Source organism: Lycorma delicatula, chromosome 2 (assembly GCF_047948215.1).
Source record: "Lycorma delicatula isolate Av1 chromosome 2, ASM4794821v1, whole genome shotgun sequence".
Taxonomy (NCBI): domain Eukaryota; kingdom Metazoa; phylum Arthropoda; class Insecta; order Hemiptera; family Fulgoridae; genus Lycorma; species Lycorma delicatula.
In genome coordinates, this window is record NC_134456.1 from 110,407,820 (window position 1) to 110,430,158 (window position 22,339).

At 28.9% G+C, this 22,339-nt stretch overlaps 1 pseudogene; it reads left to right on the plus strand.

The window, feature by feature from the left end:
• The window catches only part of LOC142319931 (putative polypeptide N-acetylgalactosaminyltransferase 9), a 28,829-nt pseudogene that overhangs the window by 6,175 nt on the left and 315 nt on the right, over positions 1-22,339 (plus strand).

Consider the following 22,339-nt stretch of genomic DNA (forward strand, 5'->3'; position numbering starts at 1 on the left):
CTAGTCGCGTAACTATGTTGATCGTTAATAATTTTGTTCTAAAATTGAATTATATCTGGCCTTCTTTTCTGTATGTATTCAAAAAATTTCCCAAATCTCTTTGCCAATTTCCGTGAAGGAGAGTTAGATCCTCGGCCTTTCGTCGAAGTTCTTGGGTTCGAATCCCGGTTAGGCGTGCCATTTTCGTCCAAAAATGTTCAAAATTTAATATCCAAAAAATTCGGATTTTTTTATTTTTTCTTAACTGCAGTAATAAACCCTCATCGAGAGCTTTTCAACGATATAACATAAGCGGTATTTATTTTCATCGATTCCAGAGTTATAGCCAAATAAAACTGTAATTAATGAAACATTTGTATCGTACAAGGGGAAAGTACATCGGTTCGAATCAGACTTCATTTCCTTCTTTTTTTTTAAACTTTTCTTTTTAAATTTAAATATATTGATTTATTAATAATTATTATCGTCCGATTGTAAACAATTTTACAATAAATAATAATTACATTATAACAATAAAAATAAATAAATATGAAAAAATAATGAGACGTTATTAGTGAAATAAAACTTATACTTTTAAAAATGTATATATGTAATTTAATAGGCGTACAAGGAAGTCATTGATGTCCACATCAGATTTTCATTTTTTAAATATTAACATTCCCGAATATTAGTATAATTATTTATTTAAACCCTTTCACGATGAAGTGAGAATTTATTAGTTTTCTTTTGAGATTTCCCTCAAAAGATTTTTCATTTTTGTTGTATTTAACGTTTTTGTACTAAAACAATGAAAGTAAAGCCGAATAAAGTTACTGAAATATAGTTGAGCACATATGTTGAATGTATTTAAAGAAAATTAAGGTTAAAATTTTTAATTAGCATTGTTTAAAAAAAGTTGGTCGACAGAGTTATATTGTTTCTGTAAAAGAAAATCTTTTAATTATATTTTAAATAGATTTTGGAAAGATTTTTTTTAAAAATATTACTGATACAAACTTTTGTATCTTGAGATACAAACAATACAAGAGATTCAACCTATCCCCCTGTTCATATCCTCTGTGGAGATTTAACCCCGTAAATTTTAATTACAACCTTACCTTATATAATAAAAAATTAACTCCTGTTAATTGTAAAAATTCTAAAAATTGAAACTCCTGTTTCAACAAACATTTTACCATTTTCTATCAAAGACAAACCCAGATGCAGTAGAGTTTACATATATGGATTAAAGCTGAATGATATCATTAGATGTGCTTTTGTTGTAAATCACAAAACCTGTGTGTTTTGTTTACCTGGTATATTACAATTGTCTACAATGCTGAACTTTAGGCTATCAATACGGCTTTGAATTTCATTAATTCAAAATATTGTCGTATCTTTATCTGTAGTGATTTGTGTAGTGCACTCCAAGCTATAGAAGATTTGTATCTAGACATCACATCATCACCAAAATTCATATTACAATTGCCAAGTTGAATCATCACTACATAAATGAATTTCTACTGGATTCCTAGTCTTATGCGAATCCTGGGTAATGAAAGCGCAGATTCTGCTGCTAAAGATGCATGTAGCCGACTGTCTTTTATAACTTGAATTATTACTACCGATTTTATTAATTCCATTAAACATACTCTTTGAAGAAGGCTGCAATAGCAGATGATAAATTCCAACACATAAAAGGTACGGTTTTACCATGGGACTCTTCATGCAGAAAAATTCACAAAGAGGAAGTGGTCCCATGCAGACTGCAATTAGGACATACCAGAGCTACTCACAGATTCCTGATGTCAGCAGAAAACGCACCACTGTGTGTACGATGTGACTTGCTTGTTTGTGTGCCACCATCATTGTGGACTGCATATGTTATGCAGCCTTATGTCACAAATTAAAATTACTGAGGGACATTTGTCGCATTTTAGGAAATAAGTATGTACTAGACGGGTATTTGTTTCTAAGAATGTTTATACTTCATAAGATTTAATGATGATGACCAATTGTTGACTTTGATTTGATTTTTTATTTGTGTTACACATTTTATCTTGATATTTATTTTATTATTTTAGTTTTAATCTTATTACTATCTTAGTCTTAGTTTTAACCTTATTTTATTAATATATTAATATCTGAGAAGGAGCTTTTTGTTAATTTTTTGACCCAGAATATAATTATGAACCCAAAAGTGTGCATTCTGAAACAAAAAAGATCGACACAAATGTGAACTTAGTCTAAGATTTAGTACAGTCAGACAGAGATCGTGTAATTAATGGCTGTACCGTATTTATGTACATTTTCAAACATATGTCTTTTACAGATGCATTCTGGGAATTAAATCATTACACTGTGTATGTTTTATCATACAGAATATATTTTTATTGATAATTCTGGTAATCTATAGCCCAAAATGTACAAATTCAAGGGAGAAAGGAATGGTTATAAATATGTTGGCTTAAGACACCCAACTTAGACTTTGTAAATTAATTGGTTGGTCAAAATATTCCTTTCATTTTAATGATCTTACTTACAACCCTATATATATTGTAAAATTACACACATATATATATATATATATATATATTAATGGTTTATAATTTGAATGTTTATTGATTTTGAATTTTTTTTTTGCAGGTGTAATGCTCCAGATCGTTATAAGTCAACTGATGGTAAACCAAGAAATTTACCTTCAACTTCTGTAATAATCTGTTTTCACAATGAAGCATAGTCTGTATTATTAAGGATGGTACATTCTGTGCTGGATAGATCTCCACCCAAATTGTTGTATGAAATTATTTTAGTGGATGATTTTTCTGATATGGGTATTGCATCTTTTTTTAATATTTTTATTTTTAAGATTAGTTTTTTTTTTAAATAGGGTGCATACTATTATTATTATTGTATTAGATAGCACAACTTTATTCATACCTGAAAATTATGTTTCAAGAATGACAAGCATTACATGTATTATTGGCCCCAGGGTATGCAAGGAAGTAATGTGGTTTGCTCCAGTGCTTTTTTACTCTACCGTTATGTTTTAAACTGTTTACTCTATCGTACATAAGTAACAAAACTCTCTAAAATGCATATTTTATTTAGCCTTATAAATGTACCATCTTCTTTTTAGCATAAATATAAATGTACATTGAACATCATTACTATTAGAGAAAGCAACATTGCATAATACTAATAAACACTGAATGGATAGTGTAAACATAAAATTGATGTACCTTTATACATAGTAAAATGATGCATCATCTTTATAAATTAAGCTTGCGAATGTACTGTATTTAAAAAATTAAACAATTGTTTTTTACTTCTTTCCTATATAGATGTACTATGTAAAAGAGATTATTAGTAATTTTGTTTCTATTTACTTTTCCCGACTTCTATTTGTGTAGTAGTATAATCTTACTGCAATATTTGTTTATCCGTTATTCATTATCATTTGATTATAACGTGTGATCAAAAACTTCTATGTCTGGTCCTACAAGAGATATATAGAATTCAGGATGGGCAAGATGAGGCAAAGCTGTGATCATGTTCAGTGTAATAAATGGTATCATTAAGCTTCAGTCCATGACTTGAGTAACATGAATCTTTGTGACCTTATCCATATCCCTATCTGTAATATCACTATGGCCCAGAAAGAAACAAAAATACAATCATGTTCTGTATCAAACTCCGGTAAGTGTAGCGGAAACTTTACACAGTGATACATTAGGCTGATGGCAATGAAGTAACATGCCAGGCAAAGGTATTTCGGATGGCATTTGTGTTTCAAGAAGAGCAGGATGTTCATGAGGATGAAAAGAGGTCAGCGTAACTGAATTGAGGATATGTGCGTCTGAATTTATCCTTGTAGATCAGAATTATTGATAGTGAATTCTACTGAAGTCTCTAACGGAGTATAATTAGATGCAAAAACCCAAAATTTTGGTGCTACGGTAATTTGGCATTCCATTGCTACAATTTTCCTGCACGTAGGCACAAAATATGTGAGATTTTAGGTTATGACAACAGGTCATCAAACTGTATCCCTTGTACTTGACAGATTTAGCCTTCTTTGCCTTTCGCCTCTTCATTGAGAAGAAGCTCAGACTGAAAGGCTGTAATTATTTTTAATGAATCTCCTTAATACAGGAGATCCTTTGTAAGATCCTTCCCCAGCAGCAGCAGCAGCAGCAGAAGCATCAGGAGTGATCTTTTAAAGCATAAGAGGACTACTTTAAACAGGAGGATAATCGTATTTTTATGATGCTGAAGAAAATGATAAAATACCCTGATCGAGGCAGTTTCTGTTTGGCAATCACCCTTTTTTCTTCCCTTCCCCTTTCCTTGTATGTTTTACCTTTTTCCTTTAACAAATATCATGGGAGTTTGGTCTAGTCAACTTGTTTCATCTATGGCAACCCGCCTCTCGCCTTCTAATGGTCAACAGGGCGGTTGTTTCTTATGGAGCTTATCAGGATGGTAACCTACGTGCCTGTTGAACTATTAACAGGTCCTCCAGCAGGTTATTACTGTGGTACTCATGGGTACCATATGTGTGTGGTACTAGATTTTTAAAAAAAACAGGCTTCTATTATTTTCCTTTAGATTACACAGTTGCAACTGTGACGTGTTTCTTTTATAATGTTAAAAATGCAGAACTTATGTAATTTAAATTGTAAAAAAATATATTACAACCAGTGGAAGTAAAAAGACGAGTGTAATAGTAAAAATAAAAAAATAAATTCAAATAAATAGTCTAAACATTTTATAAAAATAGAAAATTTTATAAAAAATGTTCTGGCAGTATCCTGTTAAGGTTTTACTTTTACATAAAGCCAAACTAGTGGCTGAGATGCCTCCATTTTTTTTTTTTATAAACATAATCCCAGATTTTATTTATTCTAATCTTTGTATTCTATTTTTTACTATTAACATCTGATTATTTTATTATTGATTTATTTTGTTCGCAGTTCATTTAAAAAGGCAACTAGAAGAATACATGGCTATGTATCCAAAAGTAAGAATTGTTCGAGCTACAAAGAGAGAGGGACTTACACTTGCCAGGTTATTACGTGCTAAACATGCTTGTACTAACAAGCATGTACATCTACAATGGCGCCTGTATTAACATATCTTGATTCTCACTGTGAGTGTGCTGAAGGTCAGTCTACACATGTATTAGAGCTATATTTTTTTTTTTTGTTAATACATGATGGGTATATTTATTAAATTGCATAAAAGATTGTTTTCTTACCACGTTATGTGTTACTGATATTGAAGTTAAAATAAATTGTTTATTAGTAAAAAAAAAAGTATAAAAAATTAAATAAAATTTGAGATAAATGGAATATTAAATTAATGTAAATAAGTATTAAAAATGTTTACTTAATTTAACCACATGAATATGTGATACACAATATTGTATTAAATTACTGGAAAATAAATTTATTAATAAATTAGTTAAATTTCTCTGAGGAATATGAGTAACAGTAATGTTGATTAATAACAGTCAATATTAACTGTCAGTATTTTACAAGAGAATGTTGTAAAATCAATTTTGTTATTAATGTTATAACATGAATTTACTCTTACTGAGAATACCTGATAACTTTCTCATTGAACATTTGAATTGAACGTTTAATATTATTTAAAATATATATATATATATATATATATACTTGAAAAATTTTAATTACGCTTTCTAAAATTGCAATTTCAAACGCATCATCACTGATAAAATAAAATCAGTTGTATGCATTAATTTGAACTTCAATTGATATGTTATATAGTGTATACAATCTAGGAGATTTGATAAAAATGCTATTTTGAATCTATAGACAGTAAATGTAGCCTAAATTATATATTTACATAATTGTTGTACGTTTTAAGATCAGAATCATTTCTTTGCCTAGTTTCCTGAATAAATTTTTCATATTTTGTGTTTCCTGATTTTTTCCAATTCCTTTTTTTTTTAATTTCCCCACTCTGCTCTTCCTTAAAAAATTATTTAATCAGCATTCATACCCATAAAAGATTTTATAATTTCTCAAAGTATAATTTCTGCCTACCAAATCTTATTTGAAATTCTTAAATTACATTATTCATGGGATTACATATTGTTTTGCATTTAGTTATAAACAGTCACATAAAAATATCTAAATAGTTTAACAGTAAAAAAAATAAGTGTTACTTCAGAAATAGTTAACAAGGAATTCATATAGAGTTTATTTATTTATTTTGTAAGGGATAAACATATTGGGGTGAGTGACTACAATAGAGGTTATGAATCAAGAAATATCCAGGAGGAGTGTTTATTACTACAGACTAGATGAACAAGAACTATCTGTGCAAAGGAACTTTATAATCATCCATGTAAGAAGCAGATAAAATAATAAATAACAGAATAAAAGGAGAGGTCAATGAACAATCCCAATTTAGTAATATCAGTTTAAATTTTGAGTTTCCAACCGTGAAATTTTACCTGAAGGTGAAAACTTTCAGAATCTTCTCTCTCTTCAAATCTCTTTCCTTTAAGTAGAATTTTAAGGTTAGAAAACAGTCAAAAATCACAGTGAGCCGCCACGTCTCATGAGTAAAAAGCCTGCCGAAGTCATTCGATCCCATATTTTACCAAGAATCTCGGGATAACTGGTGATGTATGGGATTTGGACCCCATACATCACCATGAATTCCCAAAATTCATCATGTCATGATGAATTTTCCAGTGGCAATTTTCTCAAAGCTCATAACAGCATCTCTTATCTAACAAAGAAAAGTAAAAATTCATTGTGACAATGCTCCGTATCATGCATCACAACTTATCCAGAAATTTTAAATAAAAAATGGTATCAAAAACTTCAGTAATATACCTTATTCACAAGAAATACAATTTCTGGCCCTTTCCTCAGCTTAAAATTCCACTTAAAGGAAAGAGATTTAAAGACAGAGAATAGATCAAAAGAATTGCGACAAGGGTTTTATGGTATGAAAAAAAGATTTTTAATTTTTAGCAATGGAAATATTGCTGGGATGAATTCATACATCACAAGGAACCTACTTCAAAGGGGACAAGTTACTGAACTAAGTAAGTTATGTGTTTTTATTTTTATGAGACATGATCCAATACTTAACATCTCTTAATATTACTGAATACTAAACAATTTCCTTAATAAAAGATTTTTGTATAATTCTGGTTTCATAATTTTATATTAAAAAGTTTCTTAGAGATTTTTTTACAATAGAGCTATGAGAAATCTTAACCAATTAAATTGAAACTTTGCATTTAAACCAGTTTTATAAAGTATAAATTTAGTAGTATTGTAAAAATTATTCTTTTATATAGGTTAAAAACTGATTATTTAAAAAAACAATTTTTTATGAAAATCCTTTGATGTAATGGGCTTAACTGAATTTATATGAAAATTTGAAATTATAAAGGGAAAAATTTTTAACAGTTTCTTTCAAGAAAAATCGAGGCTTAAAGTATAATTTTTTAAAAACCATTTTATACTTAAGTTTAATGATACTGCCCCATTGCACATTGTGTTCTTTGACAGAAAAAGTTTTCATAAGTACGGTATTTTTTTTTTTTGTTTGAAAATGTACTGGTTTAAAAAATTAAGTCCAGCAGACAAATTTTCAACTCTTGCTTACTAATCTGGAAAAAATTTACAAATAACAATTAAAGCCCTTATTTTCTTTTATTTAACTTTCTCATCTTTTGTTAATCTTGGTTTAACAAAGTTAATTTTTATAAAGGATATTTTGCTAGAGGATATACAGGAATATTACCAGATGAAATGAAAAAAACCACTCTTAACTGTATCTTCCAAACAAACAAGCAAGTAGTATTTTATTATAATTTTATATGGAATTATATATTCTTCATGTGATATAAAGTCATCAACTGTGGTGGCTTGGAAGAAAAGTTCATAGGTAAATGGAGTATGTTGCAAGTACAGGGGTGAATCAAATTTAAACGGAAATTTTTCTATTCTACACAGCAAGCAGTTCTGAGCTGGATGGCAGAGTGGGGGGGGTTAATGTTTGGTGTATTAGAAAGGGCACACCAGCTTGTTTAGCTCTTCTGCCCTGTTCTGTTGTCAGTACAGCCATGAGTGAGCAAGAGGTTCCGTCCCCTGTTGCACAGTGTATAATCATAAAGTTTTTAACTAATGAAGTCGTTAAACCTGCAGAAATTTTAACTCGTTTAAAGGTACATTTTGGGGATGGTATACTGTCCCATAACTGAGTGTATACGTGAGCCAGATAATTTAAGGGCAGGTGAGAAAGTTAGAAAAAAGTCAAGATTGATGCCCAAGATTAAGTCTCACAGCTGACAACATCTGTGCTGTTCGAGATATTATCAACGGTAATTGCCAATTCACTGTTGAAGAAATTACATCAGAAGTGGTTATCAGTTATTGGAGTGCTCAATCCATTATCACTGATCATCTTGATTTAGAAAAATTAGTGCTCAATGGGTTCTGAGATTGTTGACTGAAAATCAAAAGCAGGTCAGGTTGGAGATCTGTGAGAGACTTCTGAATCGATTTTGGCAAGAAGAGATGATCTTTTGAGGCACATTAACACATGTGATGAAACATGGATCCATCATTACACTTTGGAGTCGAAAATGGTGAATAAGGAGTGGTGAAGGAAAGATGAGTGCTGCCCGGTGAAGACCAAAACCCATCTATCAGCCGGAAAAGTGCTTGCAACGATTTTTTTTGACTCAAGGGGAGTTTTACTCATTGATTTTCTCTACAATCAATGAACGGTGAATGCGGCTTACTATGTCATCTGCTACAGTCAACAAAAGCCGCCTACTGAAACAAAAGATGGGGTATGCCCATCAGAGATGTCATCCTTCTCCATGACAATGCCAGGCTGCACACTGTTAATTTTGACAAGGGATAAATTGAAAAAGTCCACTTGGAAATCCTCGATTACCTTTCCTGCAATCCAGATTTATCTCTCTGTTACTTTTTTTGTTTGTGCCCTTGAAAGAATCACTTGGAGGGGGGAACGATTCAAAAACAATGAAGACATTGAGGAGCACCTTTGCATTGGGCAATTGATTGATGACTCATCCTCAAACTTTTTATGAACAAGGAATATTCATGCTTTCAAATTGTTGGCAAACATGTGTAGATCATGCAGGAGACTATATAGAGAAATGATGAAGGTATGAATTGTGTGTATATTATTAATTAATAAATATATTTTTTTTAAATTACCATTTATATTTGATTCACCTTTGTAGTTTAAGTAAGTGTAGAAAATGTCTACTTTGCCTGAACAGCTGTAGAACTGTTATGTTGAATAAGCTTATTAGAATGAATAAAAGTATATTTCTACATAAATGTTATGGTTACACGATTATACAACAAATGTTTAGCCATTATTTATTGATAGCATCATTGCCAGAAAAAAGACTCCAAATCTTTTTCTATATTCTATAATGCTTAATGCAAGATTAATTGGAAATTATCTGTGGCAAAGCAAAGAAAATTTTTATGTAGAGGGTCATTCTACATATGTCAGCTAATGTTCTACATTAGTCAGCTATTTTAATAGCCGACTAAATTTAGTCAGGTATTAAAATATACATGCTGATAAAAATGTGATATTTTAACCCTTATTTATCGATCTCCAAAGTAAATTAGTTAGATTAAACAGTTTATGAAATGCTCATGATAGTTTTTTTGCACAAGAAGCATACTCTGGGATCTGATGAGTGTTTTACAATAAATCTTGTATTAATGGAATCATCGTTGCAACACGAATTCAATTTTAGCTATTTCAAATCAAAGTAAAATAATGGTGATATTTTGCATAAGTTTAAAACAGTTTATGAAATAAAAAGGTTTGCATTGATAAATTTATAGTAATAAATTTTCAATAATAAATAAATTTTTACCTGTTTTTAGGCTGGCTAGACCACTACTTGATAGAATTGCATTAGATCCAACAACTGTTGTTTGTCCTGTTATTGATGTCATTGACAATACTATGGAATATCACTGGAGAGATTCTATTGGTGTTAATGTAGGAGGATTTGACTGGAATCTACAGATAACAAGGGATTAAACAATTAAAATTATAAAATGCAATATTATTACAATAATATTTTGCTTGTGAACTTATCCAGAGATCTTATGGATTTCTTGTCTAAATAATCCAACTAATGGATGTTATATTATAATTAAGTTATTTTCCTAGGTGCGAATGATTTATCATATTTTTATAATATTTAAAGAAGTAGGGTGTTTGAATATATTTACAGTATTTATCTTGATTCGTTTTTTTTAACAGTTTAATTGGCATCAAGTACCGCAGAGAGAGAAAAAAGACACAAGAATACTGCAGAACCTGTATATAGTCCTACAATGGCTGGTGGACCATTTAGTATTGACAAAGATTTCTTTGAAAAACTTGGCACTTATGATAGTGGATTTGATATATGGGGTGGAGAAAATCTTGAATTATCTTTTAAGGTCAGTTAATTTTTTGATTTACAAATTTTTATTTTTTAAAATTTTATTAATATTGTATGTTTTGTTTTAAAATTATTTTTAACCTCTGTTTTTATATGTATTTGTTTCTTTTTTCTTTTTGATTTTAGTCACTTTAGGATATTGTTTTAACTCTAACTCCTTAAGTTCTTTCTCCTATGCTGTTTTCTCTCTTCCCAGTACCTCTTCATTCGTTTTGCATGTTCTTTGGGCTCTTCCGACCATTTCATTTCCTGATTTTCTTTCCTGGTCTTTTGTTCTTGTAAATCTTTTAACATCATAATTTTGGTTTTAAAAGGTGTTTATTCTACAGTGCATTCGGAAAGTTGCTGTGCACTGGGATTATGGAATTGTAATGATAAAACTTTCTTAATTATTACTTTGAATTTTTGTTTCATTATTTTATAAAAACTGATATTATAATAACTGAAATAGTTTATAAAAGAAAGTAATCTGGAGGAATCATATCAGATGATCATGGAGGTCACAAATCCCTCGAAATGTTTTGTTCGCCAAAGATGTTTTATAAAAAAGTCATTGACCTGTTAGTTGTGTCGTGTGGCGCCATCTTGTTGGTCCCAGCTGTTATTAATTTCCATGTTTGTTTACAGACTAATGAAGTTTGTTAAAATAGCACAGTAACGATCACTATTAATTGTATTTTCAAAAAAGATTGGACCCACAATGCTTGTCCTATTCATACCGACCTAGACTCCAATTTTTGCTTCATGTAAAGCTTGTTTGTGTAAATGAGGGTTAGTTATCGACCACAGTAGAGTATTTTGTGAATTAATATATCCTCCCAGATGAAACCACGCTTCATCTATAAAAAAATGTAACGTAACAAATTACTTTGTAGGGGAAAACTTTCAATTCTTTCTTTGAGCTTTATGTTATAGCATCTGAAATATCAGTAGCTCCTGTTCAATTAGCTTAGGTGGTCTTCCACTTCGATCAGCGTCTTCAACAGAGCCTGTTGCATGAAATTTTTAGATAAGAGTTTGAACTGCATTGTAGTGGGAAACAGGAATATTTTTGAATACTTTTCAGAAAATTTGTGCTTCACTAAATCAGTATACTTGTCATCTTTATGAAAGATGTGTTCAACAAGAAAAATGTATTCCTCTACCAAAAGAACCATTGTTTGTCACTACTAATGATTCTGGTAGACGAAACAATACAAAGCAGAACGCAAAACGTTCAATCACAAATCAACAGTTGATGTCTTAGTTTATTACTAAGCAACATTCAACGAACCCAACAAGCAACCAACCTAATGCCAAAAAAACAGAACACACCTCATAATTCTAAAGCGTACTGGAGTACTGCAAAAAAACTTTCTGAATGTACTGTATAAGTCTTTTTCTGATATACATTTTAAATTTTGTCCTTTTTTAACTTCTTTAATCTATTTTACCTCTATCCCATTATTAAAAAAATCAAAGATTTTCTAAGTTAACCTGTTTTTACTATTCTAACAAGCTGACCAAAGAATATAAATCTTCACTTTTTCATTGTCTGTTTTTTTTTAATACTTTTTTCATCCGTTTTAAATTCATTTATGATTAATAATGTTTTTACTATTCCTTCTTGGCTAATATAACTATACATTACACTCTATAAGGGAAAGTATGCAAATCAGATCTAACTTTGAATGTCGGGGTTTGAACATCTTGACATTTCATATGGACCCACTTAATCAAAAAACACAATTTTAACAATGAAAGATCTGTTTATAGATAAGTTGGCTTATTTTTTGCTTGATATCTTCAGACTTGGTTTGGATGAAATTTGACATGATAATTTCTATATCTGTTGCAATGATACAATTTAATTTTGGTTGCTATCGGTCTTACTGGCAGGAAAATTTAGGTCTTATTAGTTAGGTATCTCAAAATTTTACAAAAGAAAATTTTTATGTATAATTTAAGTTCCCCTTAGGAAACTAAGATCATTCAGACAGTGCTCAGTCTTATTCAAACCTCCATAAAGGATGATGAGGCCTAAGCATTCTTTTTTTTTATTATTTCTGGAAGAAAAGTAGTTTATGTTGTTATGTAAATTGTATTTTATGGTGAATGTAAAAAAAAGTCCTACATCAGCAATATACTATTCTCATTTGGGTTAAGTACCCTGATTTTTCTATTATGTATGAGTGTAAATGAAATGTAGTCTTGTACACTCTCAGTTCGACCGTTCCTGAAATGTTTGGTTAATTGAAACCCAACCACCAAAGAACACCGGTACCACGATCTAGTATTCAAATCCGTGTAAAAATAACTGGCTTTACTAGAACTTGAATGCTGTAACTCTCAACTTTCCAAATCAGCTGATTTGGGAAGACGCGTTAACCACTAGACCAACCCGGTGGTTAACTTTTTTTACCTAGGCAGTTTTAAAATCTGTTTTGACATTTTAAAGACTTAAATTATTGTTACTATTTTTATTCAATCTAAATAATTATGAATCGTGAAGAAGACAACCCTTTTGTTTAATGTCATTAAATGTCTATATAATATTGGGTTTTTAATTGAAAAGGTGACTCTTTTTTGTATCTGAACCAAAAGAAATTTATTGCATTTATTTAAGCTGGTCAGTAGAAAATCCATTGATCAGTAAAATGTATTATTTTTATTATGGATAAGGATATTGCTATCACCTGAGGGATTCTGGGGTGGATAGGTGTCCACTGTGCTTAGTGATGCACGCATTTTTTTTTGATGTGGTTGTTTGGCTTGTTTTTTTATTGCTACATAAAGGTAGATCATTCTTTTCATATTGATTTACCATTTTTTTTCTTAACATAGATCTCTTTTTCACTGGTGGTTTATTATGGTGTCTTTCAGCTGATTCTCTGTTGGATTTCCTCTTGAAATATTAAGTTTATTTTTTACTTGATCAATCCAGGAACTCCCCATTATTGTGGGATATAAAAAGCTCCAACCTGGGGCTAAAGTTTAGTTTCATACACACGCACATATATATATATATATATATATATATATATATATATATATGTATGCTAAAGAAATACATCCTATGTATATATCCTAAAGAAAGACAGATAATAATTAAAAAAGTTAGAGAGTTGCTTTTGGAAAATAACTATTCCAAAAGTTTTATTGATAAAATTGTGTGAAGTCTAGAATTTATAGGCTTTACAATACATTTTCTTATAAAGAAGAGAATATGAAAAAGAATATTTGGCGCTTCAATATGATCCTGATTTGTCTGAAAATATTCAAAAAGTTTTTAAAAATAGACTGATGGTGGCTCATAGTAGGTACAATACAATCGGTAACATTTTTCCAAAATTAAAGGTGCCAACAAAGAAGCAAAATCTGTATAGTGGTTATTCAGCATGTTATATTGAACAAATATCCCAATATTTAGAAAAAGAATTGAGGTACATAAATATAGGAAAAATGAAATTACTCCATCGAATAAGCATGACAAAGCCAAAAAACATAAATTTGATTATGATAATGTAAAAATTTTAGAAAGGGAACCTAATTTCGTAAAAAGAAATATATTTGAGATAATCCGCATTAAAAAGGATATAAATTCTATAAATAATAGAACGGACATATCTGATTTAAGTATTACATATGCTAATGTGTTTTAATAGATTAAAATTGATTGTGTTTTATTGGTTATTTGTTTATTTTGGCTTTTTTTTGTGTAGTTTAGGTTAATTAATTTAGGATTAGTATTTTTTGTTTGGGTTGTAACATCCAATGACACTGTGTTATCATTGGAATGGTGGTGGGAGTATCTATGAAAATGATTACATTTTTAGTTGTGGGGGTTTTCTGCTTTTGTTATTTTGTTTTTTTGGTTGTTGACCTAATTGCATTAGAAAATTTTCTATTAATTTGGATAATTTTCTAACTTATTTAGTTTTCTTTATATTTGTCTAACCAAAGAATACAGTTTAATTATTATATATATTTATAATAATTTAATATTATATAATGTGTGTGTGCCTTTTACACTCCGTATCGGAATTTATCAAATGTTACATAGTTTTTTTTTATATTTTAAGAAAACTTTGTCTGTGATATTAGTTGTAAGATTTTAGTGATATAAGTTGTAAGTTTCATTTCACCTTTTTATTTTTTTTTAACTTAGTTTTAATTTTTTATTATATAATTTGTATTAGTTTTAAGTTTTATTTAATTTTACTAGTTTAGTTTTTAACCTAGTTTTAAGTTTTATGTTAGTGTTTTTATGTTTTTTAGCTTTTTTTCTTTCTATTTTTTTTTTTCTTTTAGTCTTTTTGTTATCTAAGAATGGGCCTTTTACACCCATCTCAGATCTTGTTAAATTATATTTACTTTTGTTTTTATTTTAGTTTTTACCTGTGATATTAGTTTTAAGTTTTAAATCCGTTAGATTAGTTTTTAATTTCTTCTTTTTTTTCATAAAAAAAAACAAAATCCGGGCAATGATAGACGTTTTTCGCCCTCAAAAAAAAAAAGTGTCATATTACCTAATTTAATTTTATTCTGTACTTGGTAGATCAAGTTATTTATTTATATTTGTAAATACATATATTATTTGTTTTTTAATGTATTTATATTATTTTTTGTAAACATGGATGTGTGGCGGAACACTGGAAATTGTTCCATGTTCACATATTGGCCATATATTTTGAAAACATTCACCATACAAATGGAGAACTGGTGTTAATGTTTTGAAAAGAAATTCAATTCGACTAGCTAAAGTATGGATGGATGAATATGCCTAATACTATTATCAGCGTGTTGGAAATGACTTGGTTTGTAATTTTTAATCTTTATTTTATTTACTTATTATTATTATTTATATAAGTTTGATGACAGCTTGAACTGACCCAAAATTACCTTAAATATTGATTATTTAATATTTTTTATCAGAAAATCTTCCACACCATGGAGATTTTTCTTTAAATACATGAATTAAAAAATAAAAATCTGTAAGGAGTGGGAAAAGGTTTATTATTTTTAATTTATTATATTTAATAAAGTCATGGTGTCACTTTACTTTTATTTCTTACCACACGACTAAACTAAACTTCATTTATAAACTTGTGGTAAAAAATTTATAAATTTTTTGTTACCCTGTTATTTTTTAGCAGTTTTTTTTAAATTGTAGGAATTCTAATCCACTATCAACTAGAAATGTTTATTTGTGGTCATATCTTATTTGAAAAGTTTTCTAAAGATTAAAGAACCCAAAGACAAATATAAAAAAATCTGATATGGATACCATCACATGACTGGACTTCCTTGTACTATTAAATTACATATACACTTTTTTTGCTGCACTCGATTCAAACTTATTTCATTTGAAAGTAAGATATGATTCTCCAATTCTTTAATAAAACAAACAGTTACACAATTGCTAACATATTAGTTATTAATATCAAATATTTATAAGATTATTAATTCAACAATCTTACATGAAACATTAGAATAGAGTAAAAGTCCCTTCATTATTCTTTAAATAAATGTATGTCTTATATCTACATAATGCTGTGTTTTTTAAAATTGTTATGATGTAACCATCAACAAAATGAAAAAAAAAAAGAATAATCATCAGATGTTTCACCAAATCTCATGTGGACACCACATTACTTGCATGCTTATTAAATTATATATACACATTTTTCTAAAAATAAAAAGTACATAAAATTTTATTTCATTAATAACTTCTGATATTTTTTTTATTTTATTGCTGTTATTCAATAATTATTTATTGTAATTTTTTTTTTACAATTGGAGGTTAATAATTATTATTAAATCAATATATTTAAATTAAAAAAAGTTAAAAAAAAAGAAGACGAAGTCTGATTCCAACCAATGTGCCTTCCCCTTATAAGATCCAAATATTTAATTAATTAAAATTTCATTTGACTATAACTCTGGAACCAATGAAAATAAGTACCACTTATGATACATCATTAAAAATCTCTCAATGAGGGTTTAGTACTGCAGTTATAAGTCCAAAATCCGCAGTTTTCTTATTTTGGTCTTTTTTGGACACTTTTGGTTCAGTCGATTGCAATCAAAAGGGGAGGTGCACAACTAGATGTTACAACAGTCCTAATCCAAAATTTCAACAACCTACAGCTAATTGTTTTTGAGTTATGCAAGATATATAAGTACATACATACATACATGCATATGTACAGACGTCACGTCGAAACTAGTCAAAATGGATTCAGGGGTGATTCCGTTGAAATCTAAAACCAACAATTTTTCACGATCACAATACTTCCTTTACTTTATACAAGGAAGTAAAAAACAAAAAATAAACTAGTCAAACTCAACCAATTTTACTATGGGAATCATGATTTTTAGAACTATGAAACCTGAAAATTTCATGATTTTTGGCAAGAAATTGATAAATTTTAGTCATTGTAAAGTTAAGTTTTTTAGACAATAGAAAAATTACTATCAGATTGAACATTCCTAAATTTCTGATCAATTTTACTTTGTGTTAGATGTTTGATATACACCGCTCATTTTGTGTATTACAGCAGCTTGGTAATACATTTTGTCAGAAAAAATAAAACAAAACACTATGATAAAATAAGTATAATGTTACAATTCAAATATCACAAACAACTAAAAACAGTAATAAACGCACAATCCTATTGGCTCATCTACGTATTATACAACACACCAATAAATATAATATTATAAAAAAACTAATATAAAATAAAGCATTCTTTTCACTCTGATTGAACTATGATTTCACAGCCAACTCAAAACAACAACAAACTAACAGAATTTACATATTACATGATGAACACGCCTAAAATAAAAATTTTCTCTAAAAATAAAAACATAAACAATTATTAAGTTCAAAATAATAATTTTTGTTTAACATTGCAATATTAATTCTGATGTCACAAATGACTTAGTCAGTAACAAATGTAACCTCTATCAAGTGGACTGCCATGTTTGCCATGACAGCCAAACATGTGATCATTACAAATGTCATTTTGACAGATGAAATTTTACTGAATCATGTTTCTCGCATAAAATGAAATTAATGAAAAATCTTCAAAGAGTTCATACAGACAGTCATTTTTTTTTTATCAACTAAGAAAATGTTAAAAACAAAGTAATATTATAAGCTTAAACTATTTTGTTGTACTATTAGTGTGACAATCAATTTTTAAGCTTTATATCAATGAATGCCCAGTCACTGAAAAGATTACTGCTATCTACAACTAAAAAATTGATATGTGTGCATGTATAATGTTAAAAGAAAATCGAATACCCAGACAGTTTATGTACACAAGTGAAATTTCTTGAGAAAATGTCTAAAATAAATAATTATAGTTAAAGGAAAATTGCTTATTTAGATAAAATGCACATAAATCAAAATTTTATATATGGAAAAACAAAAATATATTGTCTTTAGGAACTTTAGGTAAAGGTGAAATAATTATTTTACTACATGTTGGTTTAGCATAAACTTTAAATGCATATATGTGTTAATATTACATTTTGAATGAAAATAGATGTTCATCTTACTTCAATAACCAGTTTATAGGAATGAAAATAAATAGAAAGTGTTATAAATGATGAATTACATAAATCGGCTGTAATGAACCAATAACATAGCTTACATAATTCATTAAAACTAGACTAGCAATTTTCTGGTGCAATATTAAGTTATATTATAGCTTAATTATATTAGTAGTAGTGTTAAATTGAATTGAAATTATTAAAAAAAAAAATATTTTTTTAATTGAAAATACTTTTTTTTTAGGGTGAATAAAAAAAGATTTGAGGAAGAGATTAGGTTGTAAATCATTTAAATGGTATTTAGAAAATGTATATCCTGAATTATTTGTACCTGGTGATGCAGTTGCATCTGGCGAGGTATGTATTAAACTGTTTTTATTTCTATTATTATTTTATATATATATTTTTGTATTTTTAATAAATTTAATTTATTATTATTATTATAGATTTGATTATAGAGAGGAATTTATTTATATAAACAAGTTATCTTCAAAAAGTTTCTGAAATTTTTTTTAATATTCGTGTAACCCATTTGTAGAAACGTGTTCTTCATTAATTTACCATTCTTGAATCAGCACTAAAAGGAAAGAATTTCCCTTGAAATTCTTATCTTTTTGAGTTGAATTTATATAAGCAAATTAGTAAAAATTAGCTGCTGATCAGGTTTAAGACTTGCAGATAAGGTGGGGGTATGGTGTAGACTCTTCAGAGTTGTTACATATATCATGCAATATACTTGTTAATTGTCATGAATGAATCTAACGTGAATTGTCTTATAAGAGAATTCCCACCTTTTTTATCATATTTATTTAAAACCATTTATTCTGATTAGTTTCTATAAATAATAAGATATGTTGATAAGAAAAGTAATCAAATTTATATTACAAAATGTACAGTATGTTAGTCAAATTTGCATTATATAAACACGTAAGCGTTATTATTTTACAAGGAATGGAAATACAACACCAACTATAGTTTAACATCATAAATACTTTTAATCTATAAAAGAATAATTTCCCTCTTGATAATTATTTCTAACATTAATTAGTTATTCCAGGAACTTGTAAAGTAAATGTGTGTGAATATACCTATAGTAACATCTAAATAATATTATATCTATAATACGAGGTCTGTTCAGAAAATAACTAAATATTTTTGTTTACGCACCAGTAGAGATATTTAGTGACATGTGATTGGCATCATTGTGTTCCGCATAACCTCTTCTTTAATCATATGTTCGTGGATTGTTGATATTTCATTTAATTTTCATGTTATTGTTATTTGAGTGCAAGATCAAGTGTTAGTAGTGATTTTCAGCAGCAACGATAGAACATAATGTTTTGTGTGAAACCAGGGAAAACGTTCACAGAAACGTTTCAACTTTTGAATAAATTTACCGAAATGGTGATCTTATACAAATGGTTTTCATGATTTAAAAGTAGTTGTCAGTTGATTGAAGATGACCCTTGACCAGGAAGGCTTTCAACTTCAACTGATAACACCCGCATTTAGAAAGTCAACAATCTGGTGGGTACAAATTTTGTACTGTCAGAGGACTTGCAAAAGAGGTTAGCATCTCAATCAGATCATGCCATGACATTTTGACTGAAAAATTGAACATGCATTGAGTCGCAGGAAAGTTTGTTCCTCTTGTTTGATGACCGAACAACGGAAAGAACATTTGTCAGCTACTTCTTGAACAAGCCGATGATGATGATGATACAATTCATGCAAAGGATCATAGTGGGAGACAAAATCTGAATTTATGACTACAAAATTGAGACAAAAGTTCAATCGTCAAAAAATCACATATTACAAAAATCGCTACTAACACTTAAATATGTTGCATTCAAATAAGAATAACATGAAAATGAAATGAGTTATCAATAATCCAAGAACATGTGGTTACAGAGGAGGTTATGCAGAACAGTCACTAAATATCTCCATCGGTGCATAATTAAAGATGTTCAGTTATTTTCTGAACAAACCTATTATTGTAGATATTTTAAAACTATTAGACGATTAGATAGATATTAAACTATTAGACATGCCAGTTTATAATTTTAAACCTTTGTTACAATCATAATCATATACAGATATAATAAAAGGTGTGGCAAGCTGTTTGAGATTTACTGTTACTATATGGAGGAGTTTATCATTTAATTTAGTTTTTGTTATACTAATGTATGTAATCCAATAATCTATATGGCTACTTCTTGTGATAATATTTAATTAAAAAAGGATTCATTTCTTAATACCAATTTAGGTATACACAAGCAGGGATGCATTTAGGTATGCATAATCACAATGTGTGATTGTTAACTAGATATACTTCATCCTGGGATTGTAATGATGCAGTTTAGCTGTAGATGTATACCATGAGTTATAAAGTGTGTACTCCTGCAGAATAGTAGTTATTTTGTGATCTGGTTAATAGTGTACAGAATAAACAGCACTGATAAGAGTTTAAAATAAATGATAAGAAATTTTAAAATGTTATGAGAACAAAGGAATGTATGACAAAAATTAACAACCACAATTTTTTTGTAGAATTACGTATTAAGGAAGGAATCGAAGGATAGGAAAAACAAGTTCTGATTTGGTAATATCTGAAAGAAAAGATGTTGTCTATTGCTATAATTGTTTTTATTCTTAAATTAAAAACTGTAGAGAATTTGAATTAAGTTTTTAAAAAGAGTGGAAATAAAAAAGAAGAAAAAATAAATATGAAATATTTTGTTACAGCATTCATCTTTTATAAAAAAAGAGAAATTAAAAATTACAAGAAGTACTTAATAGATAAAACTGATACCTATAAAAAAATCCATGATATAGTGATGGAGGTTAGAAGATTATAAGCAAATGAAATTGCTAATTTGAGATGTCTAAAATTAATCTTCACATCTCAAATTAATCATATGAAATCATCTCAAATTAATGAAATTAATCATATTTCACATGAATGTTATTTACGTGAAAACTGAAGCATGTGCAGCAGTTTTACCATCTGTATTTACCACAATGGCTGCAGCAAACCGCAATACAACTGAATAAAAAGCATGAACAAATAAACATTTCTAAGTACAGTTTGAAGCGGTTTCAATGTAATCAAGGAATTTTAGCACAATTTCCTATAAATCTTACCACTGAACATTGCTCTTCTGGTATACATGTTTCAAGCCAAGCTGACATTCTGTAATCAACAAAAGAGTTATATTTAGATTAATTATGATCAAACAGCTGCTTAAATGTGTTCCCAAGGTTGCCAACTTGACCCTCAAAAAGTTTCATTGTCGTTGAATGAACCATTTTTTTGTCTCATTAATTATTGAACATCCCTTCTTGTATTACGTGAAAATTTTATTACGTGATTGATTTCATGATGCATGAAGGTGTTTTTTGTTTTTTTTGAGAGAGAATCATATCAAAGAAATCTATAATTCTTGAAGTAAATAATTGAAAATATAGAATTCAGTTAATACTTTGAGTTAAAAAAAATTAGCATAGGAACAAAAAAATGGAACAAAGATGTACATTTGATTGGTTAAATGATAATCAAAATGAATTAATAATCAGTGTTCTTCTTCAGATCATGAATTGAGTATTTCTGCCTGTTCCAGGAATCAGATAAATTACTATGCAATCCTCTCTTGTTTTACTTTGAGGCTGTTTTGGTTCCTGCCAGTAGCAACAACAAAATCTCCTGAGCACATTGTGAATGCTGTGTAGGTTTATTCTGTTGTTAGAACTGCTGCCTTATTACCTCCAAGTTTGCAGACTTTTCTTTCAGGGTTTGCTCTCCTAATCTCCTCTGCCCTCTTTGTCACGGAGTATTTTCTTTCATTTAAACCACTGACCAGTTTCACTTTTTCCTTTTAAGTCAGGTGCCCTATAATTGGGTGGTTATTAAATTTAGAGACAGATCGACCCAAATTTTTTCTTTAAAGTCTATACTCCCTTCTGCACTTCTTCTTTGCTTGCAAGATGAGGTCCCTGGCTTGGAATTGGTGATATCAAAAGACACTCTTGGTCTTATGTTATTCATATTCAAGTGAGAATAAAATAATTCAATAGAATTCAAAATTAAAAAAACGTAAAAATGTTTTAGATTTAAAAAAGTAAGTTGTCAGTAAAATGTTATTAGACCACTAAAGAAATCAACAGATTTTCTTTTCTTTTGAAAGTAAAGATTGTAGAAATTGTTAATTTGGAAAATTAAAACTGTGATCTTTTTTTTTTATGAAAGCTAAGTATGATAGGCTTCGCTTCATTCATGAGGGAATATTTTTTTAATTATTATTCATGGTATTTTTC